General features: G+C 38.3%; 1 protein-coding gene across 4 annotated transcripts in view; it reads right to left on the bottom strand.

Moving 5' to 3' along the window:
• Positions 1-17030, bottom strand: part of LOC129238791 (protein trapped in endoderm-1) — an 84040-nt gene that overhangs the window by 54595 nt on the left and 12415 nt on the right. The window contains exon 2 of one of the 4 annotated variants that reach the window (XM_054873975.1): positions 1449-1510. The exons of 2 other annotated variants lie outside the window; for them this stretch is intronic. The gene's annotated coding sequence lies outside the window, so the exon portion shown is untranslated. Of the gene's footprint in view, positions 1-1448; positions 1511-3201; positions 3287-17030 lie in introns of those variants that run through there. One more of the 4 variants, XM_054873977.1, reaches the window with a different exon arrangement.

The raw sequence follows: 17030 nt of genomic DNA, 5'->3' as shown, positions 1-17030 counted from the left end.
AAACGACGGGAAGCCTGTAGACTAAGGGCAGTCATAACTGGCTTCTGATCTATCGGAGAACAACCGGAGAAAAAGGAAACAATCTTCCATTTCCTCCGTGAATGCCCTGCCCTATGGAAGGACAAAATGTTAACCCTGGGCAAACCGCTGTTCGAGAGTCTGGAGCAATTGTCTGGCTTAGACGTCAACAACCTAATAAGGTTCCTAAACTGCACAGACTGGATATAGTCTTCCTGTAAATAACTGTTAAACAAGTTGGTAACGAGGATGTGGCAACAAAATGGTGCGGAAGCGCTAGTTGGATTCTGGATGAATCACTACTCTAACCAACCAACCAATCAACCACGTCTGATAGAAAGAAGAAGATGAAAAAGAAGCTTCTTTATTCACATTTTTACGTTTTTTCTTCCCCGAAGGAATCGTGGGGACAGTCAGTCAGACAGCCATATAAGACAGTCAGTGATATTCTTTTAGTTATTTTATAAACCAGGTAATTTGTATAAAAATAAGAATGTGAAAAAATGGAAAAGCACAAACACATGGAAATAGCACAAATGCCCGAGGAGTTTGCTCAACAGCGGTAATCACTTGATACGGACAACCGTACGACAAGAGAGTTAGTCGGTGACTGGGCTTAGATGTTGAAATCCCGTTTTGCTTGTAATTGTTTACTACGCATTGAACAGAATAAAACGTTCTCCCAATAGCTTTGCCACTATTTCGAAAACTAAAGGGTTTTCCAATAAGAAGTGTTATTTTGATATTCAAAGAAAAATGCCGTTAATAGTGGAAAATAACATCAGACAAATGACCACCAACACCACGCTTACAGGACAATATCCTCTTCATGAAATTTTCCATAACCGAATTGCAAAGTCCTGCCCTATGTCCTCGATAGCCTCACGAATTCCATCTTTGAGGTTTTGAATCGACCCTGGGCTGTTGGCGTAGACCTTCTCTATCACGTAGCCCCAAAGGAAAAAGGTACAAAGTGTTAAATCACAAGACCTCGGTGGCCAATTGTGATCATCTCTTCGAGAGATAACACGGTCCGGAAAAGATCAATGGTTTCGTTGCTTGTGTGGCATGTAGCGCCGTCTTGTTGAAAAATAATCGTTGTCCAGATCAATACCATCCAATTCTGACCATAAAAAATGGTTAATCATCTCTCGATAGCGATAGATAACACCTTTTATTGGAAAACCCTTTATTTCCATTTCTCAGCAATTTTATAATTATTTTTATGTCTGACACACTAACTTTTCCTTTGGTTTCATATTAACCACTTTTAAATAAAACGTGCTACTAAGTTCGCTAACCGATAAATTAAAATAATGATAAGTGCGCAAAAACGAAAAAAAAATCCAAATAAACTAACGGTATTGTTAAAAGAAAAAACTGTACGCAGACTCTTTTCGCTATATTTTCATGCTACTGCAATTACTTACCGTTATGTAAACAATGAAGTGAGGAATTTTGTTATTTTCTTTCGCTTTCGTAACTTAAGAATCTAACGAAAGAATAAATAAATAAAATATATACACAAATATAAATTTTAATTGTATTATATACATACATATATTTATATATATATATTAATTTAAAAATATCAGGTCAGTCCATAAATTCGTGCGTTTCTAAAGGTGGTTTTAAAATTAATAAAAAAGATATTTAAAGTATTTATTAATCAATAATATATTTTCCTTCATTATTCACAATGTCTTCCTAACGTTTAGGCAAATTTTTAATTCTCTGCTCAAAAAATTTGTTGTCCTTGGAGCCAAAATACGCTTCGATATCCCCTTTTATAGCTTGTTTTCAGGAGTAGTTCCTGTTACTCATATGGGATTGAAGTCCACGGAAAAGGTGATAATCACAAGGCGCAATATCCGGAGAGTATGGTGGATGCGGTATTAGCTCCCATCCAAACTCGTTCAGCTTGCCTAATGGTTGTCTTGCGGTATGAGGTCTTGCGTTGTTATGGTGAAACAAAACTTTGCGTTTATTCACTAAAGGCGGTTGATTTTTTTTAAGTGCCTCATTCAGGTTTGATAGCTGATGGGAATAATAATCAGCAGTTATCGTCTGGTTTGGTTCCAGAAGTTCATAATAAACAATACCGGCCGTATCCCACCAAATAGACAGGAGAATCTTTTTAGGGTGAACCCCATATCTAGGGATCGGTTCTGGTTTTTCATCTTTATCTAATCATTGCCGTTTGCGAACAGGATTATTGTCCATCACCAGTAACGATAAGGTTCAAACAACTTTCATTTTCAAGCCGTTGCAGCAACTGAGAACATACATTCACTCTCTGCTGAAGGTTGGCGACGGAAAGTCTATGCGGAACCCATTTTCCCAGCTTTGAAACCTTTCCCAACTGAACCAGGTGTCTGTGAACTGTTCCATGCGATGGAGCTATCATATCGACTGTCAAATTTGGCTCAGCTTCCACGAGTTCGAGCAAGGCGTCGGAGTTAAAGACTTCAGGACGACCAGCACGCAGGGCATCCTCCACGTCGCAGTTACCACTTCGGAATTTTGAAAACCACTTTTGCGCAGTCCTTACACTCACGGTATTCTCTCCGTGAACAGTGTTTATTTCTGCAGCAGCAGTTGTTGCAATTTTACCACTTTTATAAAAAAAATACAAAATATGCCTCTTATACGCGATCGAAGATTCCATTTTATTTTTTAACAAGACGTGCTTCTATTCGCGATTAAAATCACTTTTTGAACGCACAAAAAATGCACAGAAAATATAAATAGTTCTGTTATATTACGTGAATAATTTTTTGTATGCAAAATAGTACAAAAGTGAAATGATGGATAAAATACGCACGAACTTATGGACTGTCCTGATATTTGTAAGGGTACGCACACGTTATGGACTATATATATACATGTTCATTATATTTATAAATTTAAATAATAATTTCTTTTGAAACACTTTTTATAAGTAATATAGTTTTTCAACCAGTTATGCACAACGAACGCAACGTTTGTCCTTTTTTCATTACAGAAAATTTTGCACATTTAATGAACGACGAAATTACTTTTAACAGAAGTAGTTTGTGTTGAAAAACAAAATTATTAAAATAATGATATCAAAGCGTTATCGGAGTAACCAGCTATTTAAGATAATACTTTGTACGAAATAGAGTATATCCTAACAATACACATTTTAACAATTTTATTTACAATATAATTCTCTTCGTATTTTCCCGATGGTACTCTGTTTATGTTTGCTTTAAAAATGAATATGATTCCATAACAATTTCACCGAAATTTAAGAAATACATCTACATTTTTACGCAGGTAAAGGAATTTATTACATGTACACTCAATTGATCGCCCCAAGCTTGAGCATACAAAGCTCGGTAACAAAACTATTTCAGATCAACCAAATTTGTGCTTTGAGGTTTATTTGAATAAAAAGTATTAATTACAATAGGTAATGTCACCCAGCTTAACAATATGCCATAAAAATGCATGGGCGGATCTACGGGCGAAGTGCTTTGGGTTTCAGGCTCACTACAGGGTTTGATTGAAAAGTAATGAGCCTTTCCGCGCGGAGCGTCTGCCAAGCGATCAACCGAATCGGCTGGTGGGGGAAAATGGTCATTGGACCTTCCCCTTCTACTAGAAACCGGTCCCAGTTCGCTGACAACAGCGGTGCCGTCAAAATCGCTCCGCGCGTGAAAGCTGTTTAAAAAGTGTGTTAGGATTTTGCAGTGGCGAAAATGCAGCGATCGTTGGAGCAACGTTACTCGATCAAATTTTGCGTAAAGCTAAACAGTTTGTATCTCCAGGAAGCACTGTAAACGCGGCATTTTACAAAGAAGTGCTCTTTCGGCTAAAAAACTGCGTCGCCCGGGTTCGGCCCGACCTCGTCAACAATTGGACCCTTCATCACCGCCTTCCTCTGCACCTCTGCATTGGCCAAGATGGGGGTTCCGGTGCTTCCCCACCCTCACTACAGACCAGACCTGTCCCCTCCGGACTTCTTCTTGTTCCCGCGCCTGAAAAGAAAGCTGAAGGCGAGGCGTTTCGACTCCATCGAGGCGATCCAAAAAACTGTGACAGCCGAATTGAATGCGATTCCGGCGGATGAGTTTAAAAAATGTTTCCTGCAGTGGAAGGACCGCTACCAGCGGTATATTGACGCTCAAGGGTCCTGGTTTGAAGAATATTAGTTGTATAAGCCAAAAGGTTTAATAAAACTGCTTAAAAAAAATAAGGCTCATTACTTTTCAATCAAACCCTGTATTAGCGCGTTATCAATAGTTATATATAAGGGTCTTTAAAAAGTGACGCCTAGATGTCAGTAGTGAATTATTCCTTGAAGGTAACTTTTTATGTCAACTTTGAAATTTGTCAAGTAAAAATTGTTATCAAAATTTATTATGAAAATGGCCTATGTTTGGGAACAACATATCGCAAAATTTGTGATTTTTTTGGTAGAAATAATCGTTCGAATGAGTCGACAATTTAACACTAAACCTACCGATATTTTATGTATTCCTATTCCTACCAATGTGGGTCAAATGACCCGTCTTTAAAATATTATATATATTATTAAGATCACATATATTTCTCGGTAAAACAATTAGCAAGAGAATAGTATATCTTGAAAAATACATTCGATGTATTTTTTAATAAAAGTCGTGAAGGCAAACGACGATTTAATAATGTTATATCTAAGAACTTCTGACAAAAAGTTTAAAATGGGTCATTTGACCCAATTGGTGAAAGAATTTCACGAAACTGGTTCTGTCGAGGATAGAAAAAGGACTGGCAGAACAAAAACTGGGCGTTCTGTTGAGAAAATTGCTGCTATACGCAAAGTGTTGCTGAAAAACGTTCAACATCGAGATCTTGGCGTTCTTAACAATTATGCATACCTGAACTGACAGTATGCCGCATTTTACCTGTAGACGTGCTCGTTGATGGCATTTAAATTATGTCATTTTTCACATATAATCGTTAAGAAACCTGCAAGAATCTCAATTTTTACATCTTTCATTTTAAAACATCTAGCCCCTTTATATGTATTGTATATAAATATAACACAGGTCAACATGAATTTTGAGTCTGAGTTCTCTACGTTTGATTTTGATCAAGGCAAATCTATTAAAGGTGGTGTTGGTAAATCAGCTGATTTGTTTTTTTCGTTCGCTGTGGCCATGTGGCTGTCAACTCAGAATGAAACAAGTTTTCTAGTTTCCCAATAGTTTACTTTGACAATCAAACGCACAGATCATTGTTGTTGGTCTAATGCCACCACCTTTAATGAAACCGCCTTGATTTTGATTATTTATGCCTAACTAATGAAAGAAAAAATATGTTTAAAGTTTGCTCTTGTAGCTACACTTATATATGTAGTATATAATTGCCGTTTACAAGCCAACGCCGATGCAACGACATCACAAAACATGTGCCAAAACATTATATATTATATTTATTTGTCATTGTATAATGTACAAAGGCAAACTTTATTTGTTATGAAAGGAGTTTCTGCTTACTTTTCAATGCAGATTGTCAGAAAATACCAATTAAATAACAGACTTAAAAAAACAAGGGTTTTTGTTCACTTGTGTAATTAGCGTTTACATTATTTGTAAAGTGTTTGGCCAAGCTCTTCCTTCTACTTGTGGTGTGCTTTTGAAATGTCTCCACATTTTTTGCCGCCTCCGAAGGGTGGATGTTTTTACAGATTTTCTCAGAAATACGCTCGGAGGTTTGCTTTTGACTACCGAGAAGTGAACGCGATACTTGCGGTATTAAAATATTATTATCATATATTAAAACGTTCAAAATACGAGAGAGTTTAGTAGTTTGATGGTTTTTAAATAGTATGGCGGCTCGAACCTTATTAAAAACTTATCAATTTATTGATGCTTATGAAATATTAAATATATTAATGTTTCAGATTTCTAAAGGAATTTTCTCATCATAAAAAATATCTGCCGGATGGACTTACTGATAAACTTGTGTTCCGATCATATAACATCGGTAAAATTTATACTAAGATCGGAAAAAATCTAAAAACGAGCTGAAAATAGTTGTCTATTGGACGTATCAATAGCTTTTAACTGTGTATCTTTCATTGAACACACACAATTGTAGACCTTTACATTTCATTATACAACTTTTGAACTCTCTGAAACACCAAATTCACGAATTTGGCAATTATTTGTTTCATTAGATGTTGTGTTGTGTTTCCCTAAATTTTTCAAATAGCAACTAGTGATGTATGTTGCTGTTGTAACAATAGGCATTACTCATACTTTTTTAAGTATTGTTATTGAAGCGACGGTTCTTGATTGGTAAAAAGCCGGCATCGTTTCGAAAAGGCAGAACCGAAGGTCGAATGTTTGCTGTTAAACACTTCAATTCACTTTTATCACTCTAATTATTATACGAGGTGTGTTCAAAAAATAAGGTGAAGGTTTCAAATTTCGCGGGCTACGTTTATTCGACTTTTTATTATTTTTTTATGTTGGTACACTCTCTCGAAGATGGGTTCACGGTTTTAGCAATATAGCATGTTTAGTTTGTTTCCGAGAGGCATAAATAAGACAGGTTTTTGCGTGTTCGGTGATTTTCTGCTATCGCCTCTTGGCTCTCCTGGACTCTTCCATTGGGACGATTGGGCTTTGGCTTCGATGTCATAACAATATACCCAAGATTCATCACCAGTTATGACCCTTTTAGCAAATCTGGAACATCGTTGACGTCATTCAACAATTCATGAGCGATGCTAATGCGATGTTATTTTTGGTCACAATTCAATAATTTTGGAGCGAATTTCGCTGCCACATGCTTCATGTCCGAAATTTCCGAAAAGATTGCATTGCATTAGCCAACCGATACGCCCACATCCTCAGCAACTTCTCTAATTGTGATTCGACGATTCTCCATAATAATCTTCTTCACTTTCTCAACATTTTCATCAGTGGTTGATATGCTAGGGCATCCAGACTAGGGCGTCAACATTCTGTGAAAAGCTTGAACCACTTGTTAACATTTTTTAGACTCAAAGAACTCTCACCGTTTGCCACTATCAACATTTCAAGTGTTTTTGAGCACTTAATTCCATTTGTACACAAAATTTGATGCAACTTTTTTGATCCATTTTTTTCGATAACAGAAAATCGACGAACACGCAACTTCTTTAGAAGTTTTGGCATAGATTTTGACGTTTTGCTTATTAAAAACTTCTTCAACAGTGAACATTTTATCATCTGTGAAAAGAATATTTTCATGGCCGTTGACCGCGTGCCACCGAAGAAGCTGCTTGCATCTGTCCAGCCCAATTTCTTCAAGCGCATCGTCAAAAGATGACCAGTTGACCGAAGGAAGGATTTCATGTGGAGATTATCTCTAATTAGTCTTGAGATGGATCTGGTCGATACATTCATTTCCCTCCACATCATTTTCTGCTTTTAAAGGAATTTCTGCGAATTCTTTCTCGATCGGCTTTTATGACTGCACTGTTTCGAACCACAGACGTTGGGTAAAAACTATTGATTGTGCGATAAACAAATATACTCGAAATATTAATATATGTTTTTTCAGCAATTCGTAAATCTCACTTTTACCACACTATGTAAAGCAATCAGTGCAATGCGATTTTTTTAGCTCCGCACTCCGTTGTTAACAAGCGAAATTTGCCCCGAAACTGAGTATAATTTATGAGCAGACAATGCATACGAGCAAAAGCAAAAATAAGGGAACTTTTTTCCAAAAATATAAAACATTCCCCTTTTTTTAAAAAATTTCTGAATATTTTATTTTTGGAAACTACCCACATTATCACACTTTATTTTAAAATTTCTTATATATAGCTTATTTAAAACATTCTACACTCTTATGTATGAAATAATGTTGAAGCAATGTCTCCTTCTCCCAAGTTTTTGGTATCCGCCAGTGTGCGTGTTTTACACAACTCAATATATGTAAATATATGCACACCTATGCTTACAAAATTGAGTCTCTTTATCTTTTTACAATATTCAATATGTCCTTTGCTCAATTTATCCCGTTAATTTTTTTTGTAAAAATAGCCTTATAAATCAAAGATCCTAACTTTGTACAAAATTCTCCAAAAAACGGGTGTGCAATTTTGTAGCTCATTCAATTTTAGTACGTGAAAGTTTAAGGTCGCTTAAAAATAATTTTTGACACACGATGTTGATAATTTTCCCCATAAAAAGCACATTCTGAAACAAATATTGTACAAAAAACGTAGCGTAGTGTAGATAGATAAAGTGACTTATTGTAATTATATGAGGCGTTTGTGGTCTTGATGTTGTTCTACAAATGGAGTGACCTACAGTTTTAAGCCGACTCCGGCAGATATTTTTTATGATGAGATTTTTCATGACAAAAATACACTTGGAGGTTTGCCATTGCCAGCCACTTTTTCTACATATCATTTTGGTATTTCATGCACGGAGATTGGAACTTACGCATTTCCGAATGGTAGTCACGCACAAAAGCATTAACCAACCATTGACTACAGTGCGGATGTTCAATTAAAGGGTAAATGTCGTTATATTGGTGCATCCACATGTGGATGTGCATATCTTTTTATAACTTAGGGAAATCATTCAATTTAGCAAATTTGAAGAGAAATAGGGGGAAAATTGAAAAACAAAAGTAAAAAAAAGCATTTGCAAGATTTGATGTATAGATATTCTTTACAATTCAAGTTCTGTAACATAGGTATCACCATATAACGCACTGTTTGTTAGATTCTCTAGTAAAACCGAAAGTCTTAAAAGAAATCAACATATAGTACATCTACATATGCGTATAAATTCGATATGTCGTTCATATCTCAATACTGTATGTTGTCATTATATAGGGCACATCATTAAGTAAATTTAATTATTATTTTTTTTTTACAGTCGTGTAAATAATATCTGTTAAACTGCTACAGCTAGTTTAATATCAACGCTTGTTAAGTCAATAATAAATCAAATTTTAGATTTCCAAACCAAATTAAGCGGTCTTTATATTTGCAAGTAAAGGGTGGTCCATATAAATGTTTATTTTTAACAATAAAGGATGAGGAGTTTTTACGAGGAGCTCCCCATCAGACTCATATTTAGGTTACCGGACCACTACAGTGTGTTCCAGGCAGTGTGTTCCAGCCGCAATCAAGGAGGCAGCTGAATAGCTGCTCACATGCGTACTAACAGTCAAGAAAATAAATATTTACTCCGACAGCCAAGCGGCAAACCCTCGTATCAGTGACGGTGCATTCGAAACTGGTCAGGGAATGCCTGACTTTACTTTCGACTGCGTCCGAATTCTTTGACAAAAGCCTCATCTGGCTTCTTGGTCACAGTGATATTGCGGGAAACTGTGAGGTGGATAAGCCGGCCACATAAGGGACATGTGTGATTATTTCCCCACGGAGGGAGAGTATTGGGATCCCCCTCACTACCTGCGGTCTGCTCCTGGAAAGATGGGCAAGTATACAAACTTGTAAGGGCGAGCTTCTGAGGTTGACAAAATATCAGCTCTCGAATCTCGTGGGCTTTTTCACAAGAGACTATGCGCGAGGAATGCGTGCTATGAGACTTGAAATTACCTCGAGTCCTCTTTGCGCTGGATGTATGGAGGATGAGGTGGAATCATCTCAGCAGCTTCTCTTTAGCTGCCCTGCTTTGGCGGGGTTAATATCCACGCATTTTGACTCTTATTTCTACGCTACGACTGCTGATATAGCTGGTGTTGACATTAAAAATCTGATGAATTTAATCAGCAGCACAACGCGCTTGACGCAAACGCAGCAGTGTCATCGTTCGTCACCCTCCTAACCATCCCGCCACCACCTCTCTCCGCCCTCTCCTTACATCACATCGGTTTTTCTCTTTCACCTCATCTCCTTCATAAATGTATCATAAAGGACGAATCCTTTCCAAGTGAGCTCATTCCTTGGGCAACCATTCCAACCTAACCTAAATATTTTGATCGTTTTCTCTTAATTTTTTTTATCAGAAAGCTAAATGTTTGTGTGGTTGGCAAAAATTCTCTTAGGAAACCCTCCTCATGGGCAACACGATTCCCCTGGCAGGAAGAGCAGAGATCTTTTTGGAGCGTGTCCATGATCATAGCGCGACCTGTCAGGACGTGCGGTATGTCCAGCGAAGACGAAAAAAAGTCCTCATATTGTGTGATCGTGCAAATACATACATCCACGAGTCGTCTACACATGCTCACACTATACGAGTCCTTTCTTAAGTCATACCTTTGGAGTGGCTGGCAGTAGGCATAAAAGTAAGGGTTGGTTTACCATAAAAAAAACCAATGCTGGGGTCCAATAAAGGATATCAGCCCAAACGTCAGTGGAAGAAGCAGTTGCTACCAGCGGCGGGCGCGGTGAGCTTGTAAGCCAGTGACTGCACCTCTGCTGATATTGCAGTAGGTTCCAGCAGTTGTAATATTACTGCCGCTATAAGGAGTTGTGATACCAGAGTCCTGTAGACCTGGGTCGCAGCTCCAACGACAACAAATAGCAAGAGAGTTTAATGAGCTTGACGTACAGTCTGTGTCAGAAAACAAGGTGGTTTTTTTGTAACTTCGCGATATATTTCGTTCTGCTTTTTGCTGCATAATAGTCCCATTCAAGGGCTACGACACCAGTGCTAACTCAGATTATTGTCTTTTGAAAATATCCTGTAAACACAACCAAACAGAAATGAGTGAGAAATACGCGAAGCGTTTCGAGGTGGTACTTTTATGCACGCATTCGAAGGGACCGAAATTATCTTACGCCGCGGCTGCAAAAGTAATTCAAAAATCAAAAAAGTGGTTTGTGATGCGGAATCAGGGTATAAGATGTAAAAAATGTTGATGACTTTTCCGAGCGCGGCTTGAAGCGAGTGACGACTAAAAAGCAGAATACGATCAATTCTCAAAACAGAATGGACGATCAATTGTCCAAATTTTTAAGCGGGACCCTTCTTTGTGACTACGCCAAGCACAATCAGTCTTGCTAAGGGAAAAGATGTGAGTATCAACATCATCAAACGTCGACTGAAGGAGGCGAACATATCCTATCGCCTCACATCATCAAAACCACTGCTCTCAAAAAACACATTGAGAAACAAAAAAAAAAAGAAAATGGCGTCACAGTATTGGACTGGCCTTTCCAGTCCCCAGAGTCCAACCCCATTGAAAATGTGTGGGGAACTATGAAAACGCATCTTGCCGGAAAGCCAGTCCATGATTTAAAGCAACTCGTGCGTCAAGTTCGCAAAATCTTGTCCTGTTTGTCGACGAGCTGCGCAGAAAAACGGGTTCAAAGCATGAAGAAGATGGCAGGCTATACTCGATATCGAAGAAAACTACACGGCTTATTGAGCAATTGCGACTCGTAGTTTTGTACATAATTTCATGTTTTATACTTCATGAATAGTCTCGGTTCCTTTTTTCTGGCACAGACTGTATCTGTATCAGCTATTTTGGGTCTACGAAAAGCCTACGGAAGAACGCAAGCAGCGACGCTAGGAGTAACACCGGAGACCGCTACCGAGCTGATTGAAGCTAACAAAATCCGAATAGGCCTTGTAATTCGTCGCATACGAGAGAAAATAGAGCCAAAAAGATGCTTCAAATGCATGGAATATGGGCATGTGGCAGCAAGCTTTAAAAGCCCAGCCGTCGACACTAGCGTCAGTACAAATGCGGCTACAACAGGCAAAAAACTGCATACAAGCAGCAAGCTGTATAATATGCAAGAAAAATGTACGCGACACAGGACATGCGATGACCAGCAGCAAGTGGCCACAATATCAGAGAGATATGAAAGAAATACGACAGATATGAAGATCTTGCAACTAAACCTTAATCAGTGTGAAAGCTTAAGACCTACTCATGCAGGCGCAGGAAAACTCTTTGAGAAACTGATAAAGCATAGGCTTAGCGAAGCCGTAGAGAACAGTGGCGGCCTCTCCGACAGGCAGCATGGTTTTAAAAGTGGCAGATCTACCTTAGAAGCCATCCAAGATGTAATAGCTAGCGTAGAACATGCCCAGGCAGGTAATCGATACTCCAAACGCTTAGTGTTACTAGCCACACTGGATATTAGAAATGCTTTCAACAGTTTAAGTTGGGACAACGCAATTGAAGCTTTAAAGGTAAAATTCTAGATCCCGAATAATCTATTGAAGATTATTCGTAACTATCTCCGCAATCGCGTGCTCTTATACGAAACGCGAGAAGGGTGTAAGACTAAACAAATAACAGCAGGTGCGGCCCAAGGATCAATACTTGGACCTGAACTATGGAATATAAGCTACGATGAAATCCTTCGAATAGAGATGCCTGAGGATGTGCATTTAGTGGGATACGCAGATGACATTGCAGCTGTAATTATCGCCCGAAACACCGACGAAGCCAAAAGGAAGTTAAATCAGGTGATGATCCGAGTCCAGACATGGCTAGAAGACCATGGATTAAAGTTGACCACAGAGAAAACAGAGTTAATCCTTCTAACGAACAGACGTATCCCAATAGAAGTAGACATACAAGTACTTGATGCCACTTTATCGACAAAAATAGTGGTTAAGTACCTAGGAGTGCAATTAGACACAAGGCTAACCTACTGGGCGCATATAAACTACGCTGCCACAAGAGCTGCCAAGGTAAGCGGCATGTTAAGTAAGCTCATGACAAACCTTGGAGGTCCAACGCAGAACAAGCGAAAACTTTTAATGGACACGACGAACTCGATTCTCTTATACGGATGCGAAATATGGGCAGATTCGCTAAGGGTGCAATGCCGGCGGAAAATTCTGCAATCTGTGCAACGCACCTGTGCTCTCAGAGTGGCTTCGTCATACAGAACAGTATCTGAAGCAGCGGTGTTAGTTATCAGCGGAACCATCCCTATAGATATTCTAGCACAAGAGCGCAAACGGAGATGGGAGGCAAAAAATATAGGAATCCCAGTACCACGTTTCTCCGATATTAGAGTTCAAACGCTCACACTTTGGCAGGCAAGATGAAACTCTGAACGGTATGCGAGACTAGTACCCGATCTAAAAAAGTGGGTAGAAAGAAAGCACGGGGAGTTAACTATTACCTCAGACAGTTTTTGTCCGGACATGGGTCCTTTCGCAAGTATTTGTGGGGAATGGAAAAAGTGAGCCAACCAAACTGCATATATGGATATACTGAGTATGATGATGCGGAGCACACCTTCTTTAAATGCGAGAGGTGGAACTTAGAGAGAACAGGTCTGCAACGAGCCATTGGTGTATTTACACCTGAAGAAATTATCGAGAAAATGATGATAGACGAAGAAAAATGGAATGCCGTCGCAAATTTTATGGAGGATATTATCCGAAAAAAGAAGCGCGAAATGGAAAGCTATGCTGAAGAGCATTAAGCATAGGTTTCTCAAAACAAGCGACCCTGGACGTAGGGTGAGTAAGTAAGTGTCCTTCTTAGGACGCCGTCTTGGCCCTCTACCTCGAAGCAATACGGAAGCAGTGCCGGGGTGGAGGTAAAAATCCAAGAGAAGAGGAGGGATATTTTTAGTGGAATCACCACACACATGAAGGTATTTTTAACCCAACCTCACCTCCAAAAAAAAAAAAAATAATAATAATGCGGGAACACAAAATAGATGTTGCTATACTCAGTGAACCCTATAAACACCAAGAAGACAATGGCTTGGCCTTTGATATTACAAGCAAGTCATCGATCTGAAACTGTACACTGTAGATCTGGAACTCTAGAACTCGATTAATAGCTCCCGATTGATGAGCGTGAATGCAGCCCGCGGATTTGTACGAGCGCTTATTGAAGATACATAGCTGCTACCTACCGCCCAGCTTAACTCTGTTTGAAGCTACCAGCTTCCTAGAGAATCTCGCCCAAGATATTAGGACCATAACCCTGTGGCCGTAGCTGGGGATTTTAACGCTTGGGCTGTGAACTGGGGATGCCCACGGACAAATTTAAGGCGGGAACGGGATCGATAATAGACTTTACCTTCGTGAGTTCCAATCATGTTCGCTCCACGAAATGGTCCGTTAGTCAGCATAATTTGCGTAATAGGGAAGAACGGAGAACCAAAGCTGCCAAATACATACGAGACACAAGGTTAACTCAATGGAGACTGAGATTATCGAAGTCATGTTTGCAGATGTAATACTCACTGGCGATGCAACTGAGAAGGCTAAGCAAGCTATGAAGCCATGTAGCCATGTCTAAAACAAGGCCCAACAGACACAACAGTGAACCCGTTTACTGGTGGACAGCAGTTGTTGTGGTTTTTTTTGGTCCACTTCCATAGCGTTTTGCAATGCTACCAGTATCACTGTAACGTTTTATAGTGCGATTTACTTTGAGGGCACTTAGTTCACAAACAATGGCTGGTTGTGATTTTCCAGCCAAATATTATATAACGCAATCACACGAAAAAAAAATTCAACAAAACCCAGACGCAAATGCTTTTGATGGCTTATAAACAATATATTGAACTGTCATTAGAACAATTTTGACGTTGATGTCATGAGCTGTTTTACAGATACAAGCAGTGCGAAGTTGGTAACACTTCATATCGTTCACCCTGTACATTGAGTTTCAGACGAGTTTTTTAGAATTAGCTTTCTTCTGAGATCCCAATAACGCGTGACGGGTAAGCTAGTTGCGTTAAAAATAATTGCTTTAAAATTTGTCCAATTACTTTTAGCAACGCAATTAATTATGTAAAGTCTCAAAAAATCTAGTAGAAATTTATTTAAATTAAGTGGAAAAATTACACTTGTCACCTCTACTTCCACAATTTCATTAACTGGGATATTCATACTATTGCATCCCGTAAATTTTAAACGGCTAAAATTATATTCAGGGGCTTTATAAGGTACCGTACATGTCATATTATGAATTATATACAATATCTCAAGAATGAGTTTTGACATTGAAAATAAATTCAATTTTTCAATTTCAATAGAAAAACTAGCACTCATTATTTATCTTTGACTTCTTTTTTGTACTGATTCATATTTATTCACAGCATTTAAAGGGAATTAATAAAAAACTTCAAATTTTTTGGAAAAACAACTACAGCAACAAAAACATTTTTACTTTTTTGTACCTTTCTTAAAATATTTCATCTGTCGTTAGGCAATAAGTAATTTAATTAACGAGATGGAACGAGAGTGATATTGAAGATTGAGGGCATGATGGCCTCATTTAGAAGAAATATAATATACATAGCTTTCAAAACGAGTGACAAGACAAACAAGCAGTGACAAATACGATTAGTTGACAATTAACTATGATACATAGGTTTTGCAAGGTCTGTTGGTGTTTGACGGTTAAGCCGAGTTTGAGTAGATTTTTCTTTATTTTCCACAGCATGCCAGCATGATATGCTTTAGAGATATCGAGAAATACGGCAGAACAGGCTTTTTTCTTGAAATGTATTCTCGATGATACGAGTAATTCTGTGAATTTGGTCAATTCTTGAGCGATGTGCGCGGAATCCAAATTGGTGTGTTGTTATTATTTGTTGATTTTTTATGTATGATATTGTTCAGGCGCATTATGAAAAATTTTTCCAACAGTTTTGATAAAATGGGTAACAGTGATATTGGTCAATATGATCCTACATCATTTGAGGGCTTTCCTTGTTTTTGAATCATGATAACATCAGCTATTTTCTAATAAATTGGGAAGTATTGCAGCTTAAAGGAAGCGTCCATTATGTTGGTTAGTTTTGCAATAATGTTTTGAGGAACTTGTTTGAGGACTTCGGCAGTTATTAAATCAAACCCTGAAGATTTCGTCGACTTTGACTTTTGTATTTCGTCGTACATCTCATCCTCAGTTATGGGTACTATATCGCCATCTTTACCGTTGGCTATGCCATCATTATTAGGTAGTGGTGATGAGTCACTGTTGGGTGTAAAGATTGTTGATAGATAGTCTGAAAATATGTTTGCTTTTTCTGTGTTAGTTTTCGCCTATACGTCATTGTCTATTTTGATTAGTGGATTATGGCTAGCTGGCTGTTTAAGCTTTTTGGTGCATTTCTATAGTGAGTAATTCTCTCTCTTTTATTATTCAATTGTTTTACATAGTTTGTAAACTGTCGCTGTTTTGTTCAAAGCTGCTTTATCAACGGGTGATCTGGTTTGATGCCATCTACGCCGAATTTTTCGCGTTTTAACACCATTTCTTTTATATCTTTGGTGTATTTGTCGCCAGCGGTGCCAAAGGTGTGCTCCGCCAAACAGAGTGTTGTATTTCTCTTGTCAGTTTTAAAACTTCGTCATCGATCTTTGTTGTTATTGTGCATTCGAAACGTATTGTTCAGATTCTTTTAACATTTTGCCAAAATAATCCCGGTCGGTGAATTGACTAGTTAGTTTGAGAACTGGATCTCTTAACATTACTGTTTTGCTGAGAGTTAGATAGATTGGCGAGTGAGCTGAATTCATTTTTAGCCTTTTTTCAATATTAAAATATGCACTGGAGACTCCTATGGTGATGAAGAAATCGGTAAAGTCCGGATTTTTTTGTGGATCAGTTGGCCAATACGGTGGCAACCATGAAGATGCAGTGCTACAGTTTGTTTGTTGAAGCGCCTTGAAGAGCTCCCTTCCTTTAGTGGTTGTTAGCCCAGATCCCCAATAGATATGTTTAGCATTAAAATCGCCGCAACCTTTACTCAAGTGATTTGTTAAATTCTTGTTGTTATGTTAATTTCGCCAGTATTTTTGAAAACATATTTTCTTCATGTGTAGTGGCATTTTCGTTAATTTTTGCCACCTGTGAGTAGGTTGGTAGGTCGCTTGGTGCTGTAATTAATCTTGGTTTATGTGATATTGTTTTTGTACTAGCTTCATATTTATTATTTTTCAATTCCTCTAATTGCGCTCTCAGCCTCATGGTTATATTCCCGCTGTCCAATTTTTGTATCGCGAATTTTTTGTAATTCTTTAGCTAATATGCAGCTTTTGTATCTAGCAGGATGTGCTTCTCCACAGTTGCGGCAT

The sequence above is a fragment of the Anastrepha obliqua genome, chromosome 2, assembly GCF_027943255.1.
Source record: "Anastrepha obliqua isolate idAnaObli1 chromosome 2, idAnaObli1_1.0, whole genome shotgun sequence".
Taxonomy (NCBI): Eukaryota; Metazoa; Arthropoda; class Insecta; order Diptera; family Tephritidae; genus Anastrepha; species Anastrepha obliqua.
The sequence above is the reverse complement of the archived record's forward strand: the minus strand, read 5'-3'. Positions and strand labels throughout refer to the sequence as shown.